Source organism: Rhinichthys klamathensis, unplaced genomic scaffold (genome assembly GCF_029890125.1).
Source record: "Rhinichthys klamathensis goyatoka isolate OS25496 unplaced genomic scaffold, OSU_Roscu_1.1 h1tg000010l_1, whole genome shotgun sequence".
Classification (NCBI taxonomy): Eukaryota; Metazoa; Chordata; class Actinopteri; order Cypriniformes; family Leuciscidae; genus Rhinichthys; species Rhinichthys klamathensis.
Genome location: NW_026606563.1, coordinates 1,702,006 through 1,719,600, shown reverse-complemented (window position 1 = coordinate 1,719,600; position 17,595 = coordinate 1,702,006). Strand labels below are relative to the sequence as shown.

The 17,595-nt window shown below is 36.2% G+C and overlaps 1 long non-coding RNA gene across 1 annotated transcript; it reads left to right on the top strand.

Annotated features, from left to right (window-relative positions):
• The first annotated feature begins 9,707 nt into the window (after window positions 1-9,707).
• On the top strand, window positions 9,708-10,292 carry LOC130094916 (uncharacterized). The gene is made up of 3 exons (XR_008808024.1): window positions 9,708-9,772; window positions 10,038-10,126; window positions 10,216-10,292. It is a non-coding gene; the product is annotated as an uncharacterized LOC130094916 (long non-coding RNA).
• Window positions 10,293-17,595: the final 7,303 nt, after the last annotated feature.

The following is a 17,595-nucleotide window of genomic DNA, read 5'->3' as shown; positions in this document are numbered from 1 at the left end:
TTAATAAAGCATTTATTAACACACTAAGTAACCATCACTTTATGTCTGAATAATAAGATGTATGAATGTACATTTAAATAGTTTATTAATCATTTACTTACACGTTCTAAGTAATCTTATGAACCACTGAAAACTCATAAATAACTGGTTTATAGAAAATGCAATTATTCATTTAGAAATAATAAATTGATCATTAATAAAGGATTAAAATACAAGTATTAAATAAATTATAGATATGCTTGTAAATCAAGAAGAAAGCATTTATAGCTGTATTTATAAACTGCTTATTAATGTCTATTAATGCTTTATGAATGATGAATTAACTGTTTACTCATGCTTAACTAATGATTATTAGCGTGTAGTTATTATAAAGTGTTACCATTAAATGAAATTTATTTTGATGTATTGACTAATATACTAAATAAAATAATAGTTTTAATGGAAAACATGGAAAGTAATTCACTTTAATTTCAACTCAAGTGTGTTGTCCAAAAATAATTTGTATTAAATGTATTTTAAATATTGACTTTTAGTTAGGTGAAAGAGTAAAGTTTTGTGAACTTACAGAGTCTAACAACACAATGAGTTAGAACAACTTCAACTTAAACAGAAAAGCTGAAATAAAAATATTAGTGATGGGCGGATCGATCCTGAAGTATCGATACTTCGATACTGACGTGGTATCGAAAAAGATCGATCCTCACATAAAAATATCGATCCAAATGTGTATTTTTTTTTACCAGTAATTTTTTATTAATTTATCATGCAATTCAGTGTGTAAAATAAGCTTCTAAGTGGAAAAATAAGCGAATGTTAGCGGGTAATTGTGTAGGATAGAACCTTTTCTCCTAGTCATCTGTATACAAGACGAAACCAATCAATCACAGAGAGCGTTCACTGCTGGTGCTTCGGCTGAGCTCACAGGCCCAGTGCGTTTGGGAAACGAAGCCTTGCTTAGATGACAGAGAAACAATCGGGAGTTATTTCGCAATAAACAAACCAAAACTGTACATAACGGTTTAAAATGTTGACGTCGGTAAGATCTTTTTTATGAAATTAATATTTTTATTCAACAAGGATCGATGCATTAAATTGATCAAAAGTGACAGTCAAGGGTTTTACACTGTAAAAAAAAAAATCTACTTCATATAAATGCTGTTCTTTCAACTTTGTTCATCAAATAATTATGCATAAAATGTATCATGGTTTCCAACAAAATATGAAACTGTTTTCAACATTGATAATAATAAGAAATGTTTCCTGAGCAGCAAATCAGCATATTAAAATGAATTATCATCATGACTGGAGTAATTATGCCGAAAATTCAGCTTTGATCACATGAATAAATTACAGTTTACTATGGCATAGAAAACAGATAGCCTATGTTAAATTGTTAAATTGTAATATTACAGTTTTTACTAAGAGAAATAAAAATCTTACAGACCCCAAACATTTGAACAGTAGGCTAGTATTAGTAGGCTAGTACTATAATTAGGGTAGTTTTGTAAAAGACACTGACTAATTAAAGGGGTGTTGAGAGCACAAATCACAAAATATTTAGGCCTAGTAGTCATGAATACGTGTTCAGATTTAGCATATTAATGATGCATTCACCTCATAAATCATGACACACAGGAAAGTGCATACAAGTTCAAATGCATGCTTTTAAAATGAAAAAGTATCGGTATCGGTATCGATATCGGCGATAATGGCCCTGTATTTACTTGGTATCGGATCGATACAGAAATTTGCAGTATCGCCCATCACTAAAAAATATACTCGATACGAACATGGTGTTTAATGCGCATGCGCCAGAGATACTACGTCACGATGACGCACTACTTCACTAGAGTTTGAAAAATGCGCTGTTATGTTTCTGTAATGGCGGTGCGTGAGGAAACTGAAGCTTCCCAAACAAGAAGAGAACAAAAGGAGCGCCACGTTTGGCTGTTTGCAGATGAGACGTTATACTGCAAATAATCAGTCAAGTAAGTATATATTGATGCTTTCTTTATTGAATTTTTTTTTCACCGCAGTTGATATTGCGATTAAGAGTGCTTTTTAATCGCAGATAGTAACGTTATACGCAATAGATTCGGGAGGTAACGTTAAATTAATCATGTTTCCAATAATTTATCTATGATTGCATTCTAATAATGTCTTACATCGTAATGTGCTCGGGTGTGTGGGCGTGTTCGAGGAATTTGTCTACTGAAATGTGTTTTTTTTTTAAATATATTTATTTATTCATTTATTTATTTTTACTGAACCGACTTTTTAAATAATTTTAAACAAACTAAATGAGTATGACTTAAAGTTAAATTTGCATGCTGAATGCTGATCCAATATTGTAACTCTCGAAGACATTTATATATTAATCAATCTTAACCACCATACATATTTAATATATCACCCACCTCTAGAAATAATGCTTGTAACGTTAATGTAGCTATTTAATTTCGTTTTGCATTTGAAGAGTGAGTTGTTCAGTTACTATTTGTTTTGGAATATGTACAATTTTTGTGCTTATCTGGATTAAACATTCATTTTGCAGGATCAGTTCACATTTGTTATTGGAGATACAGGGCAAGTGGTGTGGAATCACAGACCTGTATTGATGAGGTGATGTTACAAGATTTATTATGAATTTTTCCCCAGCCAGCACACCTCTATCAAGCTAAAACACTGCTGTCAAGTCCCTAACTATCCCTATAGCTTTTAATGCTTTGAATCTTTTCCATTTGCAAGTAATACATTCCCACCTGTGCATTTACATATGCCCCTATAATCATCATATATTTCACAGGTAACACACCAAATGAAGAAGGCTGCCGCATTACTGTGTCAACCGTGGTAAATACAGGAACATCCTTCATGAAGATACGTGCGGCAAGCTTAAAATTCAAGATTACCTTTCTCAATTTGCATGGGTCTTGGGTTTGCATGGGTCATTAACCTATATTTGTGTAATTGATAAAGTTATGTTTAATTCCTTTTAAAGTAGCAAAATAAATGTTCTCTATTTTTAATGACTTTAACCCTCTGGGGACCAAGAACGCGCCCGCGCGTTTTGCTGGGTTTTTTTCACATAGCAGCAACATAGACTTAAAATACTCCGTCATTTATGGTCATATAAATAAAATCAATACATGATTATAAACTATAGAGGGTCTTCTTTTTTTGTGTACACTCACATTAACATCAAAACCTTGTGTTTTTTTTTAAATAAATAAAATAAACAGGGTGCGCTTTCAGCTCACTCTGTCTCCGCAAAAATCTTTCTGAAACATGTCTGGAAAATGAACGGAAACTCCGCTAATACTTATCACACAAACATGAAACATACGTCTAAAGAACGCTTTAAATTTCTACTTTTAAATAAAACAATTCACATTTAAAACAAATATTCTCCTGGAATGTAATCTGTCTGAAACTAAAGAGAAGTACAGTTTCTCCTGTCTCAGCTCATTATCGTTAATTTGTTCACACCCACTCGCAGAGCGCGCTATTCATAAGATAATGTGTTGAGGCCATTTGCAAAATAGATAAACGCCCCCAGGCAAATGCTGTAAACACACAATATTTTTTAGTCAGATTAAGATTCGTCTTGCGCGGCTATGAGGAATAATCCTGGGACATTTACCACAGAAGGGCTGGTTTATTTTCACTTCGAGGAGGAGCAACAGATTCAGCTGAGAAGTGTAAGTGTTTTGTGCTTTGTTCTAATCGCGATATAGAATAACGTTAGTGTCTGTAAACGGAAAAATAGCATACCCTACTGTTTAAATGTGAATTATGTTTCTCTCTCTGTGTGTGTGTTTGTGTGTGTGTGTGTGTGTGTGTGTGTGTGTGAATGAATGAATGAACGCACAGATACGCACTGTTACAGATGAAATAAAAGAACATTTCTTTGACTAGTTTTGGATAAAGTTTTTCAAATCAAATAAGCATCAAATAAGCTTCAAAATAAAGACATCAAATAAGCTTATGTTTTGTCAATAAACTTATCAACTAAGATGTTTGTTCCAATGCAAGCTATATCAAAATAATGAATCCTCAACTTTGAAATATGTATGATCAAACTAAGACATTTATGGAAAAAGACTATTTTCTTTTCAAGATGTTTCCAACTCTAACTTTGAACTGAAATAAAACCATGTCTATATGGTGAAGGGTGTGTGATAGAAGTGTCCAGAGTATGCACCCTGTATTTTAAAGAAGAACATTTAATTATTTGCGATACATTATTCATTCACAAAGAATTCAGGGACATTATTCATTTCCCTAAAGGTTAGAGTTTTCCTCATTTTTTAAATTAAGGCATTAAGATTTTTTATTCCTCTTCTTAGTCAACTTTAGCATGGGTGTTTTCACTTATTCTAAGCAGTGTGTGTGTGTGTATATACACTACCGTTCAAAAGTTTGGGGTCAGTGAGAATTTTATTTTTATTTTTTGGAGGAAAGAAATCAATACTTTTATTTATCAAGGAATAATTAATTTGATCGAAAGTGACAGTAAAGACATTTATAATGTTACAAAAGTCTTTTGAACTTCCTATTCATCAAAGAATCCTAAAAAAAAAAAAAAAAAAACTGTACAACTGACAGACCAACAACTGTTTCAACATTGATAATAATAATAAATGTTTCTTGAGCATCAAATCCTCATATTATACTGATTTGTGAAGGATCATTTGACACTGAAGACACTGACACTGGTGATGCTGAAAATTCAGCTTTGATCGCAGGAATAAATTACACTTTACTATATATTCACACAGAAAACAGCTGATTTACACTGGAATAATATTTAATACTATAACCGATTTTTGTTGTATTTTTAATCAAATAAGCGCAGCCATGGTTAGCAGAAGAGAATTCTTTTAAAAGTATTTAAAATCGTACCGACCCCAAACTTTTGAACGGTAGTGTATATATAATTAAAAAGCCATTTTAACCAGAAACCAGTCCTTTGTTGTGTATCTTTGGATTATGTTGTGTTGTAAATAAATCCAAACAATCTAAAAGCCATTCTTTTTTAAATCTCCTCATTCTTTGTGCAAGGCTCCTCATAAGGGCCTGATAGCACCTAATAGGGCCATAAGGGGAGGGTCTTTGTCTTTCTCAGGTGTGAAATGCCATACATATTAATGAGAGATCACGCCTCCTCGCATAAAGCTTTCTCACACTAAACACGTCATACACATTATAAAAGACTTTATTGACTTATCTGAATGAGTAGTCAGGATGATTCTCACATAGTTTTGGAGCAAATATTCTAGGCTATGTGATACAATTTTCAAAAGTCTTGTGAAGAAATAATCAATATGTGTTTTATGGCCTTATTTCAGAAACTTTTATTTTTAAGTTTTTCAATAACCATGCATAAATAATATTCTCTCAAAAATACAAACATGTACATACATGTTGCTCAAATATTATGGTAGCCCCGTTTGTGCTATATAGAGTGAATTTACACCGTTGCCATTAACATGTTTATAAATATCTGAAAAAAGCACAAATGTCAGTGCATGTCAAAACATCCCAAGGGCCTCAAAAAACCCTTGGTCCCCAGAGGGTTAAGCCCAGCGTCAGTGAAGATGGCGTGGTCAGTGCAATCCTGGTGTTTGTGGGAAATAGAGGAACCTTGCTTTCTACTACGGTGTGACCCTGATGAGGTAATTCATCATATCACACATTCATCAACAGTTAGCAGTCAAAAGTTTACGTACACCTTGCAGAATAAACTGCTTCGTCAGGGTAGTACTAAATAAAAAGACAACATATACATTTTTGTGTTCCCTCTTATTGCTAAAATAAAGACTAAAATACTGCAAGGTGTATATAAACTTTAACGGGAAAATATCTATCACTTTCATTCATTTGAGCCAAATATAATAATGGACTGGATATGTTTAATAAACAAATGTTTTCCTTCACTTTTTTTCCCTCAAGGTATTTTTTCCCTCTTTGGAACAAATCCATTCACATTTACTTTGGAGAGCACCGGGACATTGACATAAACAGCACTTTCCAACTACTTCAAAACATTTGGTGACAAATGATTTTGGTTTTATTGTTTTTGTGCCTTTAGATTTCTTCAGTTTTTTTTTTTTTTTTTTTGACAAACTTGAAAAGGTTTAAGAGCTAAAATTAACAAGGTTCGGTAACACTTTAATTAGGTCTCATTTGTTAATATTAGTTTATGTATTAGCCAACATGATCTAAAAATGTGCATATTTTTACAGTATTTATGAATCTTTGTTAATATTAGTTAATTAAAATATAGTTTGTTAAAGTTAGTTAATACAATTTATAGTCATTGTTCATGCGAGTTCACAGTGCATTATAATTTTAATACACAACTTTTGAATATAATAATGCATTATTAAATGTTTAAATTAACATTAACTAAGACTAATAAATGCTTAAAGTATTATTCATTCTTAGTTCATGTTAACTGAAGGAGTTAACTAATAATACGTTTTTGTAAAGCATTACCCGTTTGAATCTTAGTGTTCACATTTTGGAGTATTACGTCACATCACATTTTGTTTGTATTAATTCATGGGTTGTGTGTTTGATGTACTGTGTGTTTGCTTCTAAAATGATGTTTGTACTGGTAATCCCTAGGTTATGGGGACCAAATTACCCCAAAAGTATAGTAATACCAGTAAATTACATGGAAACAATCTTAAAAATCATACAGAATGATGTTTTCTGAAAATGTAAAAACACAAAAATGTTTTCTGTGATGATAGGTTTAGGTTTAGGTACCTTTGTATGAGGGAGAACATGATTGTGCAAATAAGCATCATTGCCCTCCAGACTCTTTCTAAATGAGAGTTAAAGGAATAGTTCACTTTAAAATGATAATTCTGTCATCATATACTCACCCTCAACTTACACTTAAGTGATCTTATGAATCACTGACAACTCTTAAATAACTGGTTTGTAAATAATGCTATACTTAATTTAGAAATTATTAATTGATCATTAACAAAGTATGAAAATATAATTATTAAACACATTATAGATATGCTTATAAATCAAGAAAAAGAATTTATAGCTGTATTTATAAACTTCTTATTAATGTCTATTAATGCTTTATAAATGATGAATTAACTGTTAACTCATGCTTAACTAATGATTAATAGTGTGTAGTTATTATAAAGTGTTACCTTTCTTTCTTCTGCTGAACACAAAGGAAGATATTTTGAAGAATGTCAGTAACCAAACAGTTAACTGGTCCCATTGACTTCAATAGTAGGAAACATAATACCATGGAAGTCAATGGGACCAGTTAACTATTTGGTTACTGACATTTTTCAAAATATCTTCGTTGTGTTCAGCAGAAGAAAAATTCATACAGGTTTGAAACACCTTGATGGTGAGTATATAATGACAGAATGTGTCATATGTGTCAAAGTGAACTATCCCTTTAAAGTGTTGTAACTGTTTATGTATAGTGTTTCTTGGGTTTTTTCTTGTGCACCAACAGAAAGGTTTTTATGTATTTATTTTAGAGATTGTATTGTCAGTAAATGTAGAGGGTTTTAAATTGAATTTGTGTTGATTGTAGCTAGGTTATTAAGACTTTTTTTTTGTCCAAATTTGAAAATATTTGCAACTTTTTTATTTTTAATTTTTATTACAAATGTATTTAATTATATAATAGTGTACATGTATATTACATTAAAGTATATTTTAGTTCACATTAATTGCTTGTCAGTATATTTGGAAGTACACTTTTACCATATTTCAAAGTTCATATACAAATGTATTAAAATCCCACTTAATTTGCTCCAAAAATCACTCTTAATATGAACTAATAGCATTTAATTTGAGCTTAATCTGTGATACATTTGAAATCAATTACATATAATATGCAATAAGTTTGTCGAAAACATTACACTTAATTCACATTTAAGTGTATTGTTAACTGACATTAAAGTACATTTTAGTTTACATTAATTGCTTGTCAGTGCATTGTGTAGTGCACTTTAAATACATTTTAAATAGACTAGAAGCAATTATGAAAGTAAATATAAAGTTGTATTAAAGTCCCACTTAAGTGGTACCAAAAAATCACTCTTAATGACAACTTATTGCATTTTATTTGAACTTAATATGTGATATATTTGAAATCAATTGCACTTAATGTGCATTCAATGCGGCGAAAACATTGCATTTAATTCACACTTAAGTGTATTGTTAACTGACATTATAGTATATTTTAAATCACATTAATTGCGTGTCATTATATTGTGTAGTGCACTTTAAATATATTTTAAATACACTTGAAGCAATTATGAATGTAAATATAAAGTTGTATTAAAGTACCAATTAAGTTGTACCAAAAAATCACTCTTAATGACAACTTATTCCATTTTATTTGAACTTAATATATGATATATTTTAAATTAATTATACTTAATGTGCATTCAGTGTGGCCAAAAAATTGCATTTCATTCACACTTAAGTGTATACCTTTAAAGTATATTATTTGTGTAATAAGTACACTTTTTAAAAGTACACTAAAGTGCACTTTTTTTCACAAGGGTACTCTGATGTACTGTGTTTTCAGCCTGAGGGCGCCTTGTGCAAATGCAGTCCATAGCTGTGTCCCAATGTGAAGGCTGCGTCCTCTGAAGGCCGCATTTGAAGGCCGATTGGCCGGATTTGAAGGCCGATTGCGTCACAGCGGCGCGACGAAGGCTGTCCCAATTCAATCACTGCGCCCTTCGAAGGCCGCATTCTAAAGCAGATTGCGTCACAGCAGTGCTAAGAAGACTGTCCCAATTCAAACTCTGCACGCTTGGAAGGCCAATTGCGAAGTGTACAAAAATGGACACTTCTCGGCCTACGCTTCCCCAGAATTCATAGCGCTCCGGTGACGACACAACTCACGCGAGTTTATTCAAATAGAATGGCAGGTGTTAGTTGTGTGGTGACCGAGGAATTCAGTTATAAATGTAAGTATTGTGAATTAATTTATTAAAATAACTAGCGAAAAAATTGTTAAAGGCATAAATATGGATCAAGCCCTGAGTTAAATTAAGCAAATACTAAAGTACAAAATGCTTTTCTTGCTTAGTTTTTTGGTCTTGTTTATATTATACATTTTTAAAAAAGCTTTTAGGCTACTAGACAAGCAAAAGTTATTGTATTGTTTTGGGGGGGAAAAACTAAATTAAGTGAGCTTTTGCTTAAAATAAGCTAAATAATCTGCCAAATGGTGTAAGTAAAATAATCTTGTTTTCTGTTTGATTTAAGATTATTTATCTTAACCCATTAGCAAATTATGTTATTGTTTTAAGCAAAAACTCACTTAATTTTAAGTTATTTTCCCCCAAAGCAAGAAATGTTTTATTTGTCTAGTAGGCTAAATGCTTCTTGATTTAAGAATTTTTAGATGTTTGAACTAGAAACAAGACACAATATTAATAAACTTTTTTGCAGTGAATTTCAAGTAGGAGCGTATATTGAAGTAAATAAAACAAATCCAGCTGAAATGTGGTAGATAAACATAGCGGTGTCTGCAATTTAATTTACCCAAAATAGCTAGCAAAACAAGTGTTAAAACCCAGGGGTGTTTCTTTTAAAAACCTGAACTTAAACTAAAAAACTGCAGCTTCATTTATGAGGCAAAACCTGTTATAATACTTTTTGTTTCAGGGACCAAGGAGCAGACGGCTGCATTTATAAAATTACGGGCCGAAAATGACCACTTATTTACAGGGGCCAAAAACTCGGCCACTGTGGCTTGGAGGTAAAATCATTAACCATTTGTAATATTTCCACTAGCTGCCTCTTGTATAAAAAAATTAGCCCTCACCCTGTACAAAGCCCACAGCTATGAGACAAGACCTAGTTAAGGCAATAGTCTTTCACTTAGTGTTTTTGTCAACAAACGTTGAGGATCCAGGAATATAATTTCTGGTATTTTGTATGCATGTACTGCTGTGTGATTTTCTAATGTCAAGATTGCACCCCGTAAAGTCCTAACCCTAACCTTTTTCTCCTTTTTTTTTTAGGAGAATTCTGGAGAAAATGGACCTGCTAGGGAAGGTCACTCCCTTGCAGGCCAAAAGAAAATGGGACAACTTAAAAAAAAAAATACAAAGTAAGCAAGTTAATTGACACATCTTTGCTGAAATGTATTGTGGTGTTCTTCTTGTTAACAACAGGTATGGTGTATTTGCTCTGCCTTAGGATTGCAAGTGTCCTGGGACAGGTGAGGGGGTGAGCGGGAAATCCACTGCTGCAACTTGGCCCTGGTTTGTCCACATTAGGGGTGTCACGATTCTCCAAATCCTCGATTCGATTTCATTTTCGATTCTAAGGTCACGGTTCGATTCGATTCTCGATTTTTACATTTACTTTTTTTTAAAGCCGAAACCGGCCAATCAGGATGTTCTCTGTCTTACATGCGCTTCATGAGGCACACACGCAAGGTCTCTCGCTCTCTCGCTCTCTGCCGCGCGCGCGCTATACGGTTTGGACTGGAGCACAGTTTTTTTCTGTCTCGCATGCGCGCTCTTGCTCGCTCACTCTAGATTCCGAGAGATTCTAACTAATTTGCGTGCATCAGGGAGCCGCTATCAATATGCGGGAGACTCCCGGAACTTCCGCGAGACTTTGGATGTCTGCAAACTGTGGCTTTTTTGAAGCGCGAACGTTATCAACATTACTCACTGGAAATCCCAAAAAACTTCCACACCTGCGACTTCAATGAAAGAGGAGGGGTTCACGTTCTGTTGATGGGACTCCTGCATCTGTACTTGCCATACTATCTTTTGAATGGCTGTAGCTAAGTTAGAGGAGGATGACCATAGACTTGCAGCACTTCAACACGCCGTGTTTTTTCCGCTTGGCAAGCCGAACGGACGTGACATGGGGGCGTGGCAGTATCGACGATTGTGAATTAATTTCGATCGATTTCGATTTTAATTAATTTCGATCGATTTCGATTTTAATTAATTTCGATCGATTTCGATTTAAAATCGAAATCGTGACACCCTTAGTCCACATGGATGAGGTCTTGGGACAGAGGCCTTCCAACAACCCCCCTGTCCTAATTGCCTCCATCCCTGAGGACAAACCTGGGCCAAGTTCAGCGGTGGCTGACCAAGATAAAGAGCCAGCCCCAGCCCCAGCAGCCAGAGCCCCAGCAGTCCCAGCCCCAGCAGCCGCAGCCAGAGCCCATGCAGTCCCAGACCCAGCAGCCAGAGCCCCAGCAGTCCCAGCCCCAACAGCCAGAGCCCCAGCAGTCCCAGACCCAGCAGCCAGAGCCCCAGCCAACAGAAGAAGAGGCAGCGACGAGCTCATTGAGCTAATGAGGGAGGACATGAGGTTTCAAAGGGAAACAGAGGAGAGGAGAGCACAAGAGAGCAGGGATCGAATGGACAGACTGTTTTCTATACTTGAGAGAATGATTGAAAAAAAAATATATAATTAAGTTTTTGTATTTCTGTTTTTTGTCACTAATTTAAGTTATTTGTAAATGAGGCAAGGCAATTTTTATTCATTGTTTATTTTTGTTATGCGAATTTTTTTATTTATTTACATTTGGAAATAAAACAATAATTATTCTGGACATTGTTGACTTCTATACATGTTTTTTTTAGCACGTAAAATGAAAATTATTTCAAGTACTTTTTACAAATATTTACAACAATAGGAAAACAATTCAAATTAACGGTACATAAAACAGATTGGAAAAACAAAAACAACAAAATGTACGCTTTTAGCTGAACAGGTAGACCCTGATGGTGCTGCTGGGCTGGGATGGGCTCCACAATAGAGACCCTGGTAAAGCCTCCTGCTGGTGGGACATCATCTGGGATGGGCTCCAGTCCAGAGTGTTTGAGTGCATGTTTCCACTATCCACTAAGTTGTCTCAATAGGTTTGCAGGGCTGACTCAATCGACGGCTGCCATCTCACTGAAATAATTTTAAAAAGAGGGAAGAACAAAATTAATTAACTTGCGTCCTCAATTCAAAGCGTAAAATATTTCAACATGTAAACCCATTCTATGGACATTCATTTGTGGTCTTGGCCATTATAGCTTTACAGTTCTCTGACTTGCCTGTTACAAGTAGTCGTGGTCGATGGGAACCTCCTCCAGGGCAGACACCTCTGCAGTCAGCCGGTCACGCCAGGGAGCACCGCTGACTGTCTCCAAAACATGCTCCCCCTCATCCTCTGCATCATCCTCCTCGAGCTCATCCTCCGGGGCCATGATGTCACCAACCCCAAGACAGATGTTGTGGAGGATGGCACAGGCTGTGATGACCTGAATTGAAAAAACAAAACAAGAAATGATATGGTCTGGAAAAAAGATGTTCATTATTTTTATGTTTTTTGCAAATGTATTTTCAATTCACTTACATGAGGTACAAAAGTGTGGTGCACCTCCAGCGCTTTCAGGAAGATGGATCGGGACCTGGTCTTCATCATCCCAAAAGCACGCTCTATAATGGAGCGTGCCCTGGAATGATGAAGATTAAAGCGCTGGGCTCCCACTCCTCGTACTGGCCTCTTGTAGGGAGTGATGAGGGGGAGCGGGTGTTGGAGACATAGGTACCCTCCGTCTGCGAGGATGAAGTGCCCTGGAGGAGGGTACACTGACCTCCTGTACAGGAGCACTCGTGCGTCATGCACTGACCCGGGCCAGCCCACGTAGGTGTCAATGAAGCGGCCCTGATGGTCACAAACAGCCTGCAGGATGATGGACGGGAACAGTTTCCTGTTCCTGTAGCACTGACCATCAGGGCCGCTTGGAGGCTTGATGCGGACATGGCAGCCGTCGATTGCTCCTGCAGCTTTCAAGAAAGCTCGGTGTCTGGCCAGCCCTGCAAACCCACGGCAAACTGCCTCCAGGTCTTCTGGGGTGTTGGGGAAATGAATGACTTGGTGGCGAATGGCCACCACCTCCTCAGCGACCCGGTGGACAATGCGGTGGACAGTGGAACGAGGCATGTCAAACACTCTGGAGACAACCCTGTATGATGTGCCACACGCCAGCCAGAAAAGAAATACCAGGGTCTCTATTGTGGAACCCCATCCGTGTTGGCGTTCAGTCCTCAACAGGCCCAGCAGCACTCTCAGGGCCTCCCTGCTCAGCCGAAAATCAGGTCGTGTGTCCAAATCATTAAAAAAACTGTCCAGAACTGGCACGCTCAGGTTGATCCTGCAGTACAGGGGTCTGGTCTGATTTAGGGAAAGAAACAAAAAAGTTTTTTAGATATGATGTTGTTGCATTAATAGTACTGCTGCCCTATGTGTATGTAGCATTTTAATTCTGAATATGTTGAAGGGTTTTATATTTAAAGTACTTTACTGTTAAGTAGTTTACTATACAACAATGCATAATATTGTAAAAGACGATGTTTTTGTAGTGTTGCTATCCTGTGTGAGAGAAAACACCCTCATTACTTCACATTTATACGTGAATACTTAACGAATGTACTTGCTTATTTTTTGAAATGATTTATTTTCACAATATTAAGGAATTGTTGCTAACAACAGATGCGTCCCATAAAAGGCTGCATCCGAAGTCGAGCGGGAGTACCGTTGCAGGATTGTTTTTAAAAAAAGGGCATATTTCACTTTATTTATTTATTGTTTTGTGTTTTATGCTTCAATTGCGTTAAAACAAAACATGCTGGAAACATGCATAAATAAGATCACTATGATCAAGAGAATAAACTCCATAAAAATCGCATCTTCATAAGGTAGGCTATAAATGAACATTTGAACAGCTTTATGTGTATTTAGTATTTTCATAAGTACCATTACATTACTCAAGTACACCCAATACTTATGTACATTTTAACCCTCTGGGGTCCAAGGTGTTTTTGGGGTCCTTGAGATGTTTTGACATACTCTGACATTTGTGCTTTTTTCAGTTGCTTATAAACATATTACTGGCAAAGGTGTAATTACACTCTATTTAGCACACACAGGGCTACCATAATGTGTTATCAACATGTATGTACATTTTTGTATTTTTGAGAGAATATTGTTTATGCGTGGTTATTAAAAAAACTAAAACTTAAAGTTTCTGAAATAAGGCCACAAAACACATACTAAATATCTGTCCACAAGACTTTTGACTAATGGATGTTGTCGCCTAGAGTTTTTTCTTCAAAATGATCTGAAAATCATCCTGCCTTATCATTCACATAACACAATAGATTGGTTTAAATTTAAAAATGACACTTTTTGTTTGGAAAGGCAATATGCGCAGGGGTGTGACCTGCTGTGATTCACACCTGAGAAGACAATGGGCCCGCATAATGAGCGCATAATGGGGCTGCATACTAATGACCCTTTCATTCAGGTGTGTCACTGAGCCACAAGAATGCAATGACAATATGTATATATATATATATATATATATATATATATATATATATATATATATATATATATATATATATATATATATATATGCCTATATAATACAAAATTGGTTCACAGTTCCAATTATTTATTTATTTTTCAAATTGTGCTTGCAAATTGTATAATATCAAATGTAAAAATTTCTAGTAATTGTGCAGTTAATTATCATACTGTTTTTACAGAAAGTTTGGGAATGTATCCCAAATGTGTCACTAATAAAACACAATACAAATAATTTAAAGAGGAGGCTTATATTGAGCTTTTAAGATTTACCTAAGATTTATTTATATGTAGCCTACATATATTTTTGCTATTTTAATAAAAAGGTTACAATTACAACAACAATTAAAATTTTAACTATATTTCAAATGTAATCTTTCTTTGTATTATATACTAAAGTATACATTTTATCATACATATTTCACAGTTGTGGATTAATTAGTTTGAATATAGCTTACAATCGAACAAACACTATAATAACATCTTAGCAACAAGCTTATTTGATGTGGCAGTATTTTACAGTAAAAACGACATCTTGTCTTTCATATGTAACATATCGTTTTTATGATTAGGACATATAAATGTTAATTTGCAGTTTAATACGTTGCTTATACAAAAATATTTTATTTCAACATATTTCAGTCGAGTTTTACTCATCTCAGTATTGGAATATAGTTAAAAGCTGTTCATTCATTCACACACAAAAACGCGATTCAAACAGTCTTTTTGTTTACAGACACTATTCCATATCGCGATTAGCACAAAGCACTTGAAAATAAAGAATGTACCATATTTCCTCGGCTGGATCCGTTGCTCCTCCAAATGAAACTACCTGTAGCCTACTTCTGAGGTAATTTTTTCCAGGATTATTATTAAGATAGTATTATTCCTCACAGCGTCGTAAATATGAGTCTCTTTCGCTGGGTTATCCAGCTGATGTGGGCGTGGATCGCCTCAGAGCATTTGTGTTTGAATAGAGCGCGCGTTCCGTGGGCGTGGTCAAAATAACTTTAATGAGCTGAGACGAGAACGACTATCATCTCTCTCTTTTCGTACAGATTACATAAAATGAGAATTTTTTTTTTTTATATAAATTACTTCATTTAAAAGAAGATAATTCAGGCTTCATGCCTGTGTGCCTGTATACCTGTTTGACTGAGTATTGGCAGAGTTACAGATGATTTTTCGGACGCGTTTCAGAATGGACTTCACTGACAGAGAGAACGCAGAACGCGCATCATGTTTATTTTTCTTTATTAGGCGAAAAGCACAACACTTTGTTTCTATTATGAGGTTCCACAAAAAAAATACAAACTTAACAGGATCGAATGATGTACAACACTTATATGTAAGATCAAAATTAACAGAGTAATTTGAGTCTCTTTTGCACTGATAAGGAAAAAAGTGAGCTGGTATCGCCGGCGAGACCGCCGACCCCAGAGAGTTAAATCGATTCTGACCCTGCAGTCAGACCATCCTGTTTGATACAGTCTCGGATTGTTCAAACAAACACACACATCACCTTTTTCATGTGTTACTCTTAGCGGTGGAATCGCTATATCAGTGTGGATGTACTGCTGCACTTTGTCACAGTTGTCCTCAGGCTGCTTCGTCGGTGTCCTTCCTTTCTCCAGATCTGCCACAGCTCTAAGCACATCAGTCATTTGTTGTGGAATCAGGCACTTGGTCTCGTTTGCTGTTGCTACTGTCAGTGGGACAGCTTTCCAGGCATGAGACATTTGCAGACAAAGCCAGCAGGTTGTTGATATTTCCAGTTCCTCCTTTTGCAACATCGGCAGTGCACAGACTTTGTTTCCTTGACACTTCACCATTGCTTTCTGCACTTCAGGGTTCGCTTGACCTTTCCCCGCGTCTTCGCTTCCCATCCAAGCCAGCTCATTTGAGCTCAGGTGCTACGAAAGGTTTTGTCGTCGCTGTCGGTCGGGGGGGGGGGGGGGGGGGGGGGGGGGTGCCTTGATTACAACAATGTCTATGGTCTCATACCAGTCACTTCCCCCCAGATCCAGGCCACAATAGTACCGGCCTTGATCAGAAAATCTTACTTCTCTCAGTTCTACTATCATTCCGTACCTGTTGTTGCTGTACATGCTGTTCGAATGCACTCTGAATCTGTCGTCACGTCCCTTCTTATAGTCATAGTAATAAGCTTTCACGTTGGCCCACTTTCATGGTCTTTCGCAGATGTAGAAATCTGCATATTCTTCAGGGCGTCCTTCGCAGTTCTCTTGAAATGGGTAACACCTGAAAGTCACATTTGATCCTTCCTCGAGTGTGACGATGCTCCCCTCCAGGCCTTTCATTGGATCAACTCTTGTCAGCGTGTCTCTTTTGTCACGTCGTCTGATGGTGCTATTCAGCGCAGATGTCTCAGTCCAGTTGTCGTAGTCCTCCGTTGGCAGTGCTCTCAGGCCCTCAGTGAAGTGCATTACTATCATACAAATTATTACTGAAAGCAAAGTCACTATGCACATACTTTTACACAAACCACACATGCCCGGTACCCTGAATGGGTGCCACGGTCTCAGACGCTCCATTTGTTCCGTTTGCTGGATCAGTGCTGCAGCTGTGTGACCAGAATGTGTGAGGGAGTTCAGTCTTTGAGGCACTCAGGATTTCCCCATCTCGGAACAATCTCGGTCAAAAGAGCCTTTGCTACTGCTCCCGAGTCTTGTTTCGAGGTTGGGAAGGCCTCAACCCATTTGGACCACATGTCAACCATCACCAGGCAGTGTTTCTGTTTCCCACACGGGGTTAACTCAATGAAATCCATCATCAGATACTCAAAAGGCCCCCCTGGTGGTGGTTGAGATACTGTAGGTGTTTTAATACCTCTTGCCACATTATGTGTGTTACAAATGACACATCTTTTGCAAAAAATGTCTGCATATACTGTGAACCCCTTGGTAAACCACAATTCTTTCATCTGTTCAATAATCCCCCGTTTTGATACATGGTCTTTCCCATGCATCAATTTTCCATAATGAGGAAAGAAGTGTTTAGGTAAACAAGGCATGCCATCACAGCTCCTCCATACATTCTCCTTAACACAACAGCCAGCTGCCCTCCACTTGTTTTTCTCGTCGCCTGTGGAAAAAGTCTGCATGCTCTGTAAACAAGAAGAAATGTCGAGATTATTGTCAGAAAGCAAAACACACGTAGTTGCT